At 37.7% G+C, this 11,322-nt stretch overlaps 1 pseudogene; it reads left to right on the forward strand.

The window, feature by feature from the left end:
* Positions 1-2,990: 2,990 nt before the first annotated feature.
* On the forward strand, positions 2,991-4,835 carry LOC111748616 (olfactory receptor 14C36-like; annotated as a pseudogene).
* The last annotated feature ends 6,487 nt before the right edge of the window (positions 4,836-11,322 follow it).

Raw genomic sequence — 11,322 nt, forward strand, 5'->3', positions numbered from 1 at the left:
TGAACTGCCGACCTTCTAGTTAGTAGCCATAGCTCTTAACCACTGCGCCACCAGGGCTGGTATGGTGACAGTAAAAAAACAGAAATTGTGTGTGAGTACAACATCCGTGAACTACACACCCATTACCAGTAATCCGTATATTCTGCAAATGTGCAGAAAACAATACCTTTATGTATCGGCTTATTTAAGCACAGAAATATGTCCAGATTGCACGGGAAAAAAATTACAATATTTTTACAAAACCAGAAAAAACAACATGTTTCAACTTACCCAGCTTGATAATATTATTAAATAATTACTAACTTCCACAAATTCCATGCATCATAAGTTGCAGTAAAATACATTAAAAGCCATTCTTATTTTCTAGAACTGTTAAGATTCATTGAGGTTAAATTAGTGAATTATGAATAAATCAATCAATCCATCCATCACATTTTCAAGTGAGGTTATCATTCCTATGCAGTTCTTACCTGTAAGATAATGAAATGCACATTTATGGTAAGAAAAATATTACAGTTAACAAATTCAAAGAGTAAAAATGAAAACAAAATATAAAGCATAAGTACATAGCTTATCAAGTAAAAGATCCAAAAGAATATATTTTAAGGATTTTTATAAAATTTGCAGAGAGCTACTATTTGAAATTTCTATAAATATAAATTCATGCGGGCAGTGTTCTTGGAGATAGTGCTTGAGGAACTTATTTTCCTCGGTATTTCAGTTAAGCTATACATTGCATGTATGTTGATCTTAGTTTATTAACATATTGACAGAACCTCAAGTATTTTATAACTCTGGCGGAGATCTAAAACATGCATTCAAATCCCATTAATTTTAAGTTGTGTGTGATATATTTTTAAAAGAACACTTCAAATGAAGTGTTACCAAAAATCAGAAAAGCATACATTAAATCTGAGATCATTTAGGGTGGTTTTATTTTTTTAATTATTATCGAAATAGAGCTAATATACTTGCCAAAATTATGACGCCTATGCCTGCAATCACAGTAAAGGATAAGAGAAAAACATTAATTAGGTTTCAAAAGAAAGGAAGAAGATAGAGTTGGAAGAATAGGTGATTGCAAAATAAAGAAGAAGAGAAAGAAGGAGTGGGGGAGAAGAGGAGGCAGAAAAGCAGAATTCCAAGCTAAAGATTTTGGATTGTAATAATGATGCAATTTTGAAATAGTTATTGAGGAAGAACAGCTTAAATGTATTTCAACAGAATGAGTGACAATAAAATACGCAGGAGAATCTCAGGAGAGTAAAGGATGTGGCAACAGAGGAGGAAATCCTCGTGGCATACTCCAGTGGTTAAGAGCTTGGGTGCTAACCAAAAGGCCAGCAGTTCAAATCCACCAACTACTCCTTGGAAACCCTATGGGGGAGTTCTACTCTGTCCTATAGAGTTGCTAAGAGTTGGAATCGACTCAATGGTTACAGGTTGAGCCCTGGTGGTGCAGTGGTTAAGAACTGGGCTGCTAACCAAAAGGTCAGTGGTTAGAACCCACTAGCCACTCTGCAGGAGAAAGATGTGGCAGCCGGCTTCAGTAAAGATTTACAGCCTTGGAAAGCCTGTGAAGCAGTTCTACTCTGTCTTATAAGGTAGCTATGTGTCAGAACCGACTCAATAGCACCTAAAAACAACAAGAATCTGAAGACGGAGGAAGCTGTCACTTAATCGTCTGATGAAGATATCATTGGAATCAGATGCTCATATGATGGCAAAGATACATATTTTTAAGTTTGAAGACAAAACAGAGATGAATAGATGTAACACTATTTGAAAGGCTAATAAAAAGAGATAGGAGCAAAAGAAGTTAGTAAGTTAACAAATCAGAGTTTCAGAAATGGATGTTTCGATCAAAGGAACTTAATCGTTTATGTAAGCTCAAGGAGTGTACGAAGATAGGTGATAAACTTCCAAAGGAGTGTAACTGGGGGGAGGAGCCCTGGCGGTGCTGTAGTTAAAGTGCTTGTCTGCTAACCGAAAGGTCAGTGGTTCAAATCCACCAGCCGCTCTGCGAGAGAAAGATGTGGCAGTCTGCTTCTGTACAGATTACAGCCTTGGAAACCCATTGGGGCAGTTCTACTCTGTCCTACAGGGTGGCTATGAGTCGAAATTGACTGGAAGGCAGTGGCTTTGTTTACAATAGGGAGATTAACATCAGTGAAAGAGGAGAGAAAATGAAGGCTAGAGCTGGTGAATTAACCTTTAGGTACAAAGGAATTCATTTTAGGGAGAAGGGATGAATGAAAATACATAGTTGTTTTATATTTAAATAATTAAAACACTGGGATAACATCTCTTTTTTATTGTATAACAAGGTATGTTCATATTGAGAAGAGGTTGTGGCAACATCAATATTTTATTCTACTCAGTGGGTAAAAATACATATCATTAAACATTGTCCAATGAGTCATAATACACAGTTGGGCACGGTCAAGATATATGGAGCAATATAGAAAATGATTTTAAACCGTTCCCATGGTTAACTTAATACTCAATAATGAGAAAATCAAGGGAACATTTTATCCATGATTTAATTTAATCCAAAAATTGAGCTTTCATGGTTTCTACAGTACTCAGAAGGCAGAAATGGAATCAAACAAATTAATGGTCATCTTGCTTGAATACCGCGGACTGGAGTGGTGGGAAGCAGGTGAAGCTAACTAGGATCAATGTCTCTAGTGGAGGAAACGTGGCATTATGACATTAGAGAACACAAACCTGGATTTGAATTCGTGCTCTTACATTATTTCCGTGGCTTAATAATTTCCTTGATCTTTCAGTGTCCCAGTATTTTTATTTTAAAACTGTGTATATTACTCCCTAATTTGTGGAGTTACAAAGAAAATTACAGCATGTAATATGGGGTTAAGCAGCCCCGATGGCGAAGTGGTTAAAAGCTTGGCTACTAACCAAAAGGTCAGCAGTTTGAGCTCACTAACTGCTTCTTGGAAACCCGATGGGGCAGTTCTACTCTATCCTATAAGGTCACTATGAGTCAAAATCTACTCAATGGCACACTACAACAACATATTGGAAATAGGTTTCACAAGTAATAAGGAGTAAAGCAGCAAAAAGTGTCAAAGTGTTATTTCCTACTAACCAATTCACCACCTGTGTGTCAGTTTGTTGTCCTATGGTGGTTTTCATATAGTCATACAGCTTTGATGCTGCAAGCTACATCATCGGTATTTCAAATTCCATCATGGTATGCAGGTTTCAGTGGAGCTTCCAGACTTAGACAGACTAGGAAGAAAGATTTAGCAAACTATTTCAGTAAATCATCCAATGAAAACTCTGTGGATCACAACAAAATATTTTCTGGTGCAGTGCTGGAGAATGAGAAAGGTTGAAAAGCAACAATGGACTCAAGCACGCCGGTGTTGATGAGGATGGCAGGGAACCGGCCCGTGATTCATTCTGTGTACGTGAGATCTCCACAAGTCAGAGGCAACTCTACGGCAACTAACAACTACTAACCAATATCTACTAGAGAGAATAAAATTGGATAAATGTGACAATAAACTAAATGTGAGACAATAAGCATATTTAGGCTAATTTCTTTCTACACTATTATTTTCCTTTTTTGGGGGGGATTATTTGCCTCTGTCTCTGCTATTCAAAGCCAAGTACCCAAAGATGCCCAACTCTACCACAGTCACTGAATTCCTGCTTATGAGGTTTTCTGATGTGTGGGAGCTCAGAGTCTTGCACGCCATGTTATTCCTCATGATGTACTTGGCAACCCTGCTGGGGAACCTTCTCGTTGTCACAGTAACCACTCTCGCCCAGAGTCTTCACACTCCCATGTATTTCTTCCTTAGAAATCTGTCTGTCCTGGACATGTGCTACATTTCCGTCACTGTACCCAAGGCATGTGTCATCTTCCTGCTTGACAACAGGGTAATCTCCAAGTTGGATGTGCAGCTCAGATCTTCCTTGTGATTTTGTTTGCTTCTGCAGAGCTGCTATTTCTCACCATCATGGCCCGTGACCGCTATGTGGCCATCTGCCAACCCCTCCACTACCCTGTGATCATGAACCCTCGGGCCTGTGTCCAAATGACACTGGCCACCGTATTCAGTGGTCTGATCTATGCAGGTGTGCACACTGGCAATGCATTCCGGTTGTCCTTCTGTCATTCCAATGTGGTCCATCAGTTCTTCTGTGATGTCCCATCTCTACTCAAACTCTCCTGCTCTGACATTTCAAGCAATGAGATTGTAATTTTTGTCTCTGTAGTGGTTATTGCAGGTGGCTGCTTTATCTTCATCATCATGTCTTATATTCACATATTTTCTGCTGTGCTCAAGCTTCCAACCAGAGGAGAGCGAGGAAAGGTCTTTTCTACCTGTGTTCCTCACATTCTTGTGGTGACAGTCTTTGTCGTCTCAGGCATTACGGTCTATCTAAAGCCAACCTCCAATTCACCTACAACTCAGGACATGGTTATCTCTGCGTTCTATTCTATAGTCCCTCCTTTCCTAAATCCTATTATCTATAGTCTCAGAAATAAGCAGATAATTGAGGCTGTAAGGACAGTTATGAGTAGAATGCTCTAGTCAGGAAAATGATACAGTCATTATTTTAAGACATTTCTCCTTGAATGAGGTGAGTTGAAAAATACTTCAAAATTAGCTTTCTTGCATATTTCCAAAATTGAAGGACCTGTCTGTTAGCATGAAATGATGTTGTTGTTATTTGCTATCTTACTGAGATTTTTTTTCCCTTGTTGTCACTGAAACTTTATTAAACCTTACCAAACATATTGGTAGAAATAATACATTCTTATTTTAATTTGAGTTTTTCTCTCCTGAAAATGTACATTCCCTGATGCCTGAATAGTGACAGTTAAAGATTCTTACATTTGCTAAGTATTTCTCTTTGGGATTATCTAGAGAGTCCTAGGATAAATAAACTATACATTAGCTTTGTTTTTTTATAATTATGAGAGAAGAATCATTCATTCATCATATGTTTTAAATACTCCTAAAAATAATAGACTAATATCTGAAAGTTGGTCATAAAAATAACACAAAATATTAAATGTTTATAATAAAAAAAAGAAAAGAATTAGCTGAAAGTGTGATTGGTAAGAGAAATCAATGATACCTTATGTTGTTTTTAGTAATCTAAAAAGACAAATTTTAAATAAAAAATATTTACAATATTTAAGTCACTGTTTAGAAAGATTAGCTTTAAGATTACTTTTAGGTGGTTATTATCATCTCCATGAGACGAAGACAAAAATAAGGTATTTTTTTCCATTTCTCTTGCTCTTTTTCTGATGAATTCTTTCAAAATATTAAGAAGATCCAAAGTATAAAATTTGTTTTTAAGTGGAGTTTCAATTCAAAATAGCCAACACCAGTCCATTTAAGCTCATTCTTGCTTAGGATATTGATCTTTATGCATTCCATTTCATTTTTTGACTACTTTTGATTTTCCTAGTGTTATGGATCGAATTAGGTTCCCTCCCAAAATGTGTGTATTAACTTGGTTAGACCATGATTCCCAGTATTCTGCGGTTGTCCTCCATTTTGTGATTGTAATTTTATGTTAAAGAGGATTAGGGTGGGATTGTAACACCTTTACCAGGTAACATCCCTGATCCAACGTAAAGGGAGTTTTCCTGAGATGTGGCCTGTACCACTTTTTATCTCTCAAGAGATAAAAAAGGAAAGAGAAGCAGAGAGTTGGGGAACTTGTACCACCAATAAAGCTGTGCCAGGAGAAGAACGTGTCCTTTGAATATGGGGTCCCTGCGTGGAGAAACTTCTAATCCAGGGGAAGATTGATGAGAAGGCTGACAGTGAGAGAAAGCCTTCCCCTGGAGCTGATGCCCTGAATTTGGAATTTTAGCCTACTTTACCGTGAAGAAATAAATTTCTTTTTGTTAAAGCCATCCATTTGTGGTATTTCTGTTATGGCAGCACTACATGACCAAGACACCCAGGTTCATAATTCGTACATTCCACCTTCTGATTATTACAGGATGTTTGCTGTTTCTTCTCCTTTTGAGTCATGCTACATCAGCAAATGAAAGTCCTGAGAGCTTGACGCAATCCACATCATTAAGGTCAACTCTACTTTAAGGAGGTAGTTCTTCCCCAGTGGTATTTTGAGTGCCTTCCAACCTGAGGGTCTCATCTTCCAGCACTATATCAGACAATGTTCTGCTGCTATCCATAAGGTTCTCACTGGCCAATTTTTTCAGAAGTAGAGCTCCACATCCTTCTTTTGAGACTATCTTCATCTGAAAGCTCAGCTGAAACCTGTCCACCAAGGGTGACCTGCTGGTGTTTAAAATATCATTGGCAAATCTTGCAGTATCACAGCAACACCCAAGCCACCACAGTATGACAAACTGACAGACACATGGTGGAAACACAGATATAGGACTTACAAAACATATTGGGGGAGGCGGCACAATTCAATCCATAACAGTTATTGAATTTTAGTTAGTGTAAATGTAAATCAGATTGTTATAAATGTAACATGTTAGGTATCATTATCATGGTAACCACAAAGAAACAACTAAAAAATACACACAAAATGAAAAGAGAAGGGAATAAAAATAATTGACTAAAAAAAAGACATAATACACAAAATTTGACAGTATTAGAAGAAATGAGAAAAATGAGTATAAGCCACACAGAAAGCAAATAGCAAAATGACAGAAGAATCTCTTTCCTAGCAGCATTTACTATGAACTACACATTTCAATGAAAAGGTAGATAGTTGCATAAAAGTTTTTTTTAAAAAACCCATGATCTTTCTGTCTACAAAAATCACATCTTAAGCCTAAAGACACAAATAGAAAGTGAAAGGATGGAAATAGTCACCAAAACATCTAGGGTGGTGATCCTATCATCAGATTAAATAAACTTTAAGTCAAAATCTGTTATAAGATATAAAGAGAGACACTATATAATGATAAAAGAGTAAATTCATCAAAAATCTGTAACAATTTAAAATATGGATGCACTGCACATCAGAGCCCCAAAATATATAAGGCAAACACTGAAGTAAATAAAGGGAGAAAAAGACGGTTCTCAAATAATAGGTGGAGATTTTAATACACCACTATTAACAATGAATAAAACAGCTAGAAAGAAGAGCAATGAATAGAGGATTTGAACAATGCTATAAACCAAGTTGGCTCTGACTCATGACAACCTTATATATAACAGAAGGAATTGTTGCCCAATTGTCTGCCATCTTCATGACAATTGGTACTTTTGACTCCATTGTTGTAACTAATGTGCCATTCCATCTTATTGAGTATTTCCCTTGTTTTCACTGACACTTCACTTCACCAAACAGGAAGTCCCAATCTAGCCATTGGTTTTTGCTGAAAACACGTCTAAACAAGCTGAAGTTTTGCCATCCTCACTTCTAAGGAACATTCTGGTTATATTTTTTCTAAGACTGATATGTTTGTTTTTATGACAGCCTTTAATACATACAGTATTCTTTGCCAACATCACAATTCAAATGCATGAATTCTTCTGTCTTCCTTTCTCAATGTCTAGTTTTCACACGCATATCAGACAATTCCTTCAGTACCATCGATGGAAGGAAGAAGGAAGAAGTCCAAGCTGCTCTGAAGGCATTGGTGAAAAACAAGGCTCCAGGAATTGATGGAATATCAATTGAGATGTTTCAACAAACAGATGCACCACTGGAGGTGCTCACTTGTCTATGCCAAGAAATATGGAGGACAGCTTCCTGGCCAACTGACTGGAAGAGATCCATATTTATGCCTATTCCCAAGAAAGGTGATCCAACCGAATGTGGAAATTATAGAACAGTATCATTAATCATTAATATCACACGCAAGCAAAATTTTGCTGAAGATCATTCAAAAACGGCTGCAGCAGTATATCGACAGGGAACTTCCAGAAATTCAGGCTGATTTCAGAAGAGGACATGGGACCAGGGATATCATTGCTGATCTCAGATGGATCCTGGCTGAAAGCAGAGAATACCAGAAGGATGTTTACCTGTGTTTTATTGACTATGCAAAGGCATTCGACTGTGTGGATCATAACAAACTATGGATAATACTACGAAGAATGGGGATCCTGAATGCTTAATTGTGCTCATGAGGAACCTTTACATAGATCAAGAAGCAGTTGTTCGGACAGAACAAGGGGATACTGATTGGTTTAGAGGCAGGAAAGGTGTGCGTCAGGGTTGTATTCTTTCACCATACCTATTTAATCTGTATGCTGAGCAAATAATACGAGAGAAGCTGGACTATATGAAGATGAACGGGGCATCAGGATTGGAAGAAGACTCATTAACAGCCTGCGTTATGCAGATGACACAACCTTGCTTGCTGAAAGTGAAGAGGACCTGAAGCACTTACTAATGAAGATCAAAGACCACAGCCCTCAGTATGGATTACACCTCAACATAAAGAAAACAAAAATCCTCACAACTGGACCAATGAGCAACATCATGATAAATGGAGAAAAGATTGAAGTTGTCAAGGATTTCATTTTCCTTGGATCCACAATCAACAGCCATGGAAGCAGCAGTCAAGAAATCAAAAGACGCATTGCATTGGGCAAATCTGCTGCAAAGGACCTCTTCAAAGTGTTGAAGAGCAAAGGTGTCACCCTGAAAACTAAGGTGCATCTGACTCAAGCCATGGTATTTTCAATCACATCATATGCATCTGAAAGCTGGACAGTGAATAAGGAAGACAGAAGAAGAGTTGACACCTTTGAATTCTGGTGTTGACGAAGAATATTGAAAAGAACGAACAAATCTGTCTTGGAAGAAGTGTGACCAGAATGCTCCTTAGAGGCAAGAATGGAGAAACTGCGTCTTACGTACTTTGGACATGTTATCAGGAGGGATGAGTCCCTGGAGAAGGACATCATGCTTGGCAGAGTACAAGGTCAGTGGAAAAGAGGAAGACCCTCAACAAGGTGGATTGACACAGTGGATGCAACAATGAGCTCAAGCATAACAACGATTGTAAGGATGGCACAGGACTGGGCAGTGTTTCATTCTGTTGTGCATAGGGTCGCTATAAGTCAGAACTGACTCGATGGCACCTAACAACAACAATCAGGCAATTGAAAAGAGCATGGCTTGGGTCAAGCACACTTTCTTAGTTATCTAGTGCTGCTATAACAGAAATAGCACAGTGAATGGCTTTAACAAATAGAAATTTATTCTCTCATAGTCTGTGAGGCTAGAACCCCAAATTCAGGGTGCTGGCTCCAGGGGAAGGCTTTCTCTCTCTGTTAGCTCTGGGGGAAGGTCTTTATCATCAATCTTTGCCAGTCGAGGATCTTCTCAGCTCAAGGACCCCAGGTCTAAGGGATGCGCTCTTCTCATGGCTCTTGTTTCTTAGTGGCATTAGGTCCCCCATCTCTCTGCTTGCTTCTCTCTTTTATATCTCAAAGGAGATTAATTTAAGACACAACCTAGTCTTGTAGATTGAATCCAGCCTTATTAACATAACTGCCTTGAATCCTACCTCATTAACATCATAGAGGTAGGATTTACAACACTTAAGAAAATCATGTCAGATGACAAAATGGTGGACAATCACACAATACTAGGAATCATAGCCCAGCCAACTGGACACACATTTTGGGGGGACACAATTCAATCTACAATATATACCTTAGTCAACAAAGTGACTTCTTAGCATTTTAAAACTTAAAAGAGGTCTCGTACAGCAGATTTCCCTAATATATTACGTTGTTTGATTTCTTGACTGTCGATTCCCTGAATATTGGTTGTTGATCGAAGTGGAATGAAATCATTGAAAACTTCAATTTTTCTCCATTTATCTTGATGTTATTTGTCAGACCAGTTGTGAGGATTTTTGTTTTCTTCATACTCAGGCTGTAGTGTTTTACCTTCATCAGTAAATGCTGCAAGTCATATTTATTTCCTGAACATTGCAAGTTGTTAAAGAGTCTTCCTCTAATCCTCATGTCACATTCTTCTTCATAAAATCCAGCTTCTCAGATTATTTCAAAGTAAAGTGAAAGGATATAGCCTTAGTGCACATGTTTTCCAGTTTTAAACCAGGCAGTATACCCCTTTGTTCTGTTTCTTGATATGTGCACTGGTTCCACAGGAGCACAATCAAGTGTACTAGAATTTGCATTTTTGTACTGTTAGCCATAATTTCTTATGATTCAATTGAATGCCTTTGATTAATTAATAAAACAGTTGTTTTCAGGCAAGATTTGTCTGACATCAACAATGATATCCCTTGTTCCATGTCCTCTTCTGAATCCTTCTTGAATTTCTGGCAGGTTCCCTGTTTTTGTATAGCTACAGTCTCTTCTGAACTATTTTCAGCAAAAATTTTGCTAGTATGTAACATTAATGATATTATTTGATAATTTATTCTTTCCAAATGATTGCATTTCTTTAGACTGGGCACAAATATGGATCTCTTCCAATTGATTGCTCAAGTAACTGTCTTCCAAATTTCTTCACATATACAAGTAAGTTTCTAGGGTTGCATCCCTTTGTTTAAATATCTCAACTGGTATTCTGTCAGTTCCTGGAGCCTTGTTTTTGTGAATGTCTTCAGTGCAACTTCATCTTCTTCCTTCTGTGTAACTTCATCTTCTTCCTTCTGTGTAGGCAGTTCTTTCTTTTTTTTTTTATTCTATATTATTCATTTATTTATTGGTGGAAATATCCACAGTCAAAAAGAATTGGTTGACATTCAACCATTTCAGAAGTCAGCATATGAGTAAGAACCCACGGCACTGAAGGAAGAAGTCCAAGCTGAGCTGAAGGGAATAGAAAAAACAAGCCTCCAGAAATTGACAGAGTCCCAATTGAGATGTTTCAACACACGAATACTCACTCTTCTATGTCAAAAAATTTGGAGGACAGCTGCCTGGCCAACCAACTGGAAAAGATGTATATTGGTGCCCATTCCAAAGAAAGGTGATCCAAAAGGATGCAGAAATTATCTAGCAATGTGATTAATACCACATACAAGTAATATTTTGCTGAAGATCATTCAAAAGTGGTTGCAGCAATACATTGACAGGCAACTGCCAGAAGTGCAAGCCTGATTCAGAACAGGACATGGAGCAAGGGATATATCATTGTTGATATCAGATGGATCTTTGCCAAAAGCAGAGAATACCATAAAGATGTTTACCTGTGTTTTATTGACTATGCAAAGGCATTCCACTGTGTGGATCATAACAAATTATGAATAACATTTGTGAGGAATGGAAGTTCCAGAATACATAATTGTGCTTATGAGGAATGTGCACATAGATCAAGAGGTGGCGGCTCCAACAGAACAAG

The sequence above is a fragment of the Loxodonta africana genome, chromosome 2, assembly GCF_030014295.1.
Source record: "Loxodonta africana isolate mLoxAfr1 chromosome 2, mLoxAfr1.hap2, whole genome shotgun sequence".
In the NCBI taxonomy this organism is placed as follows: Eukaryota; Metazoa; Chordata; class Mammalia; order Proboscidea; family Elephantidae; genus Loxodonta; species Loxodonta africana.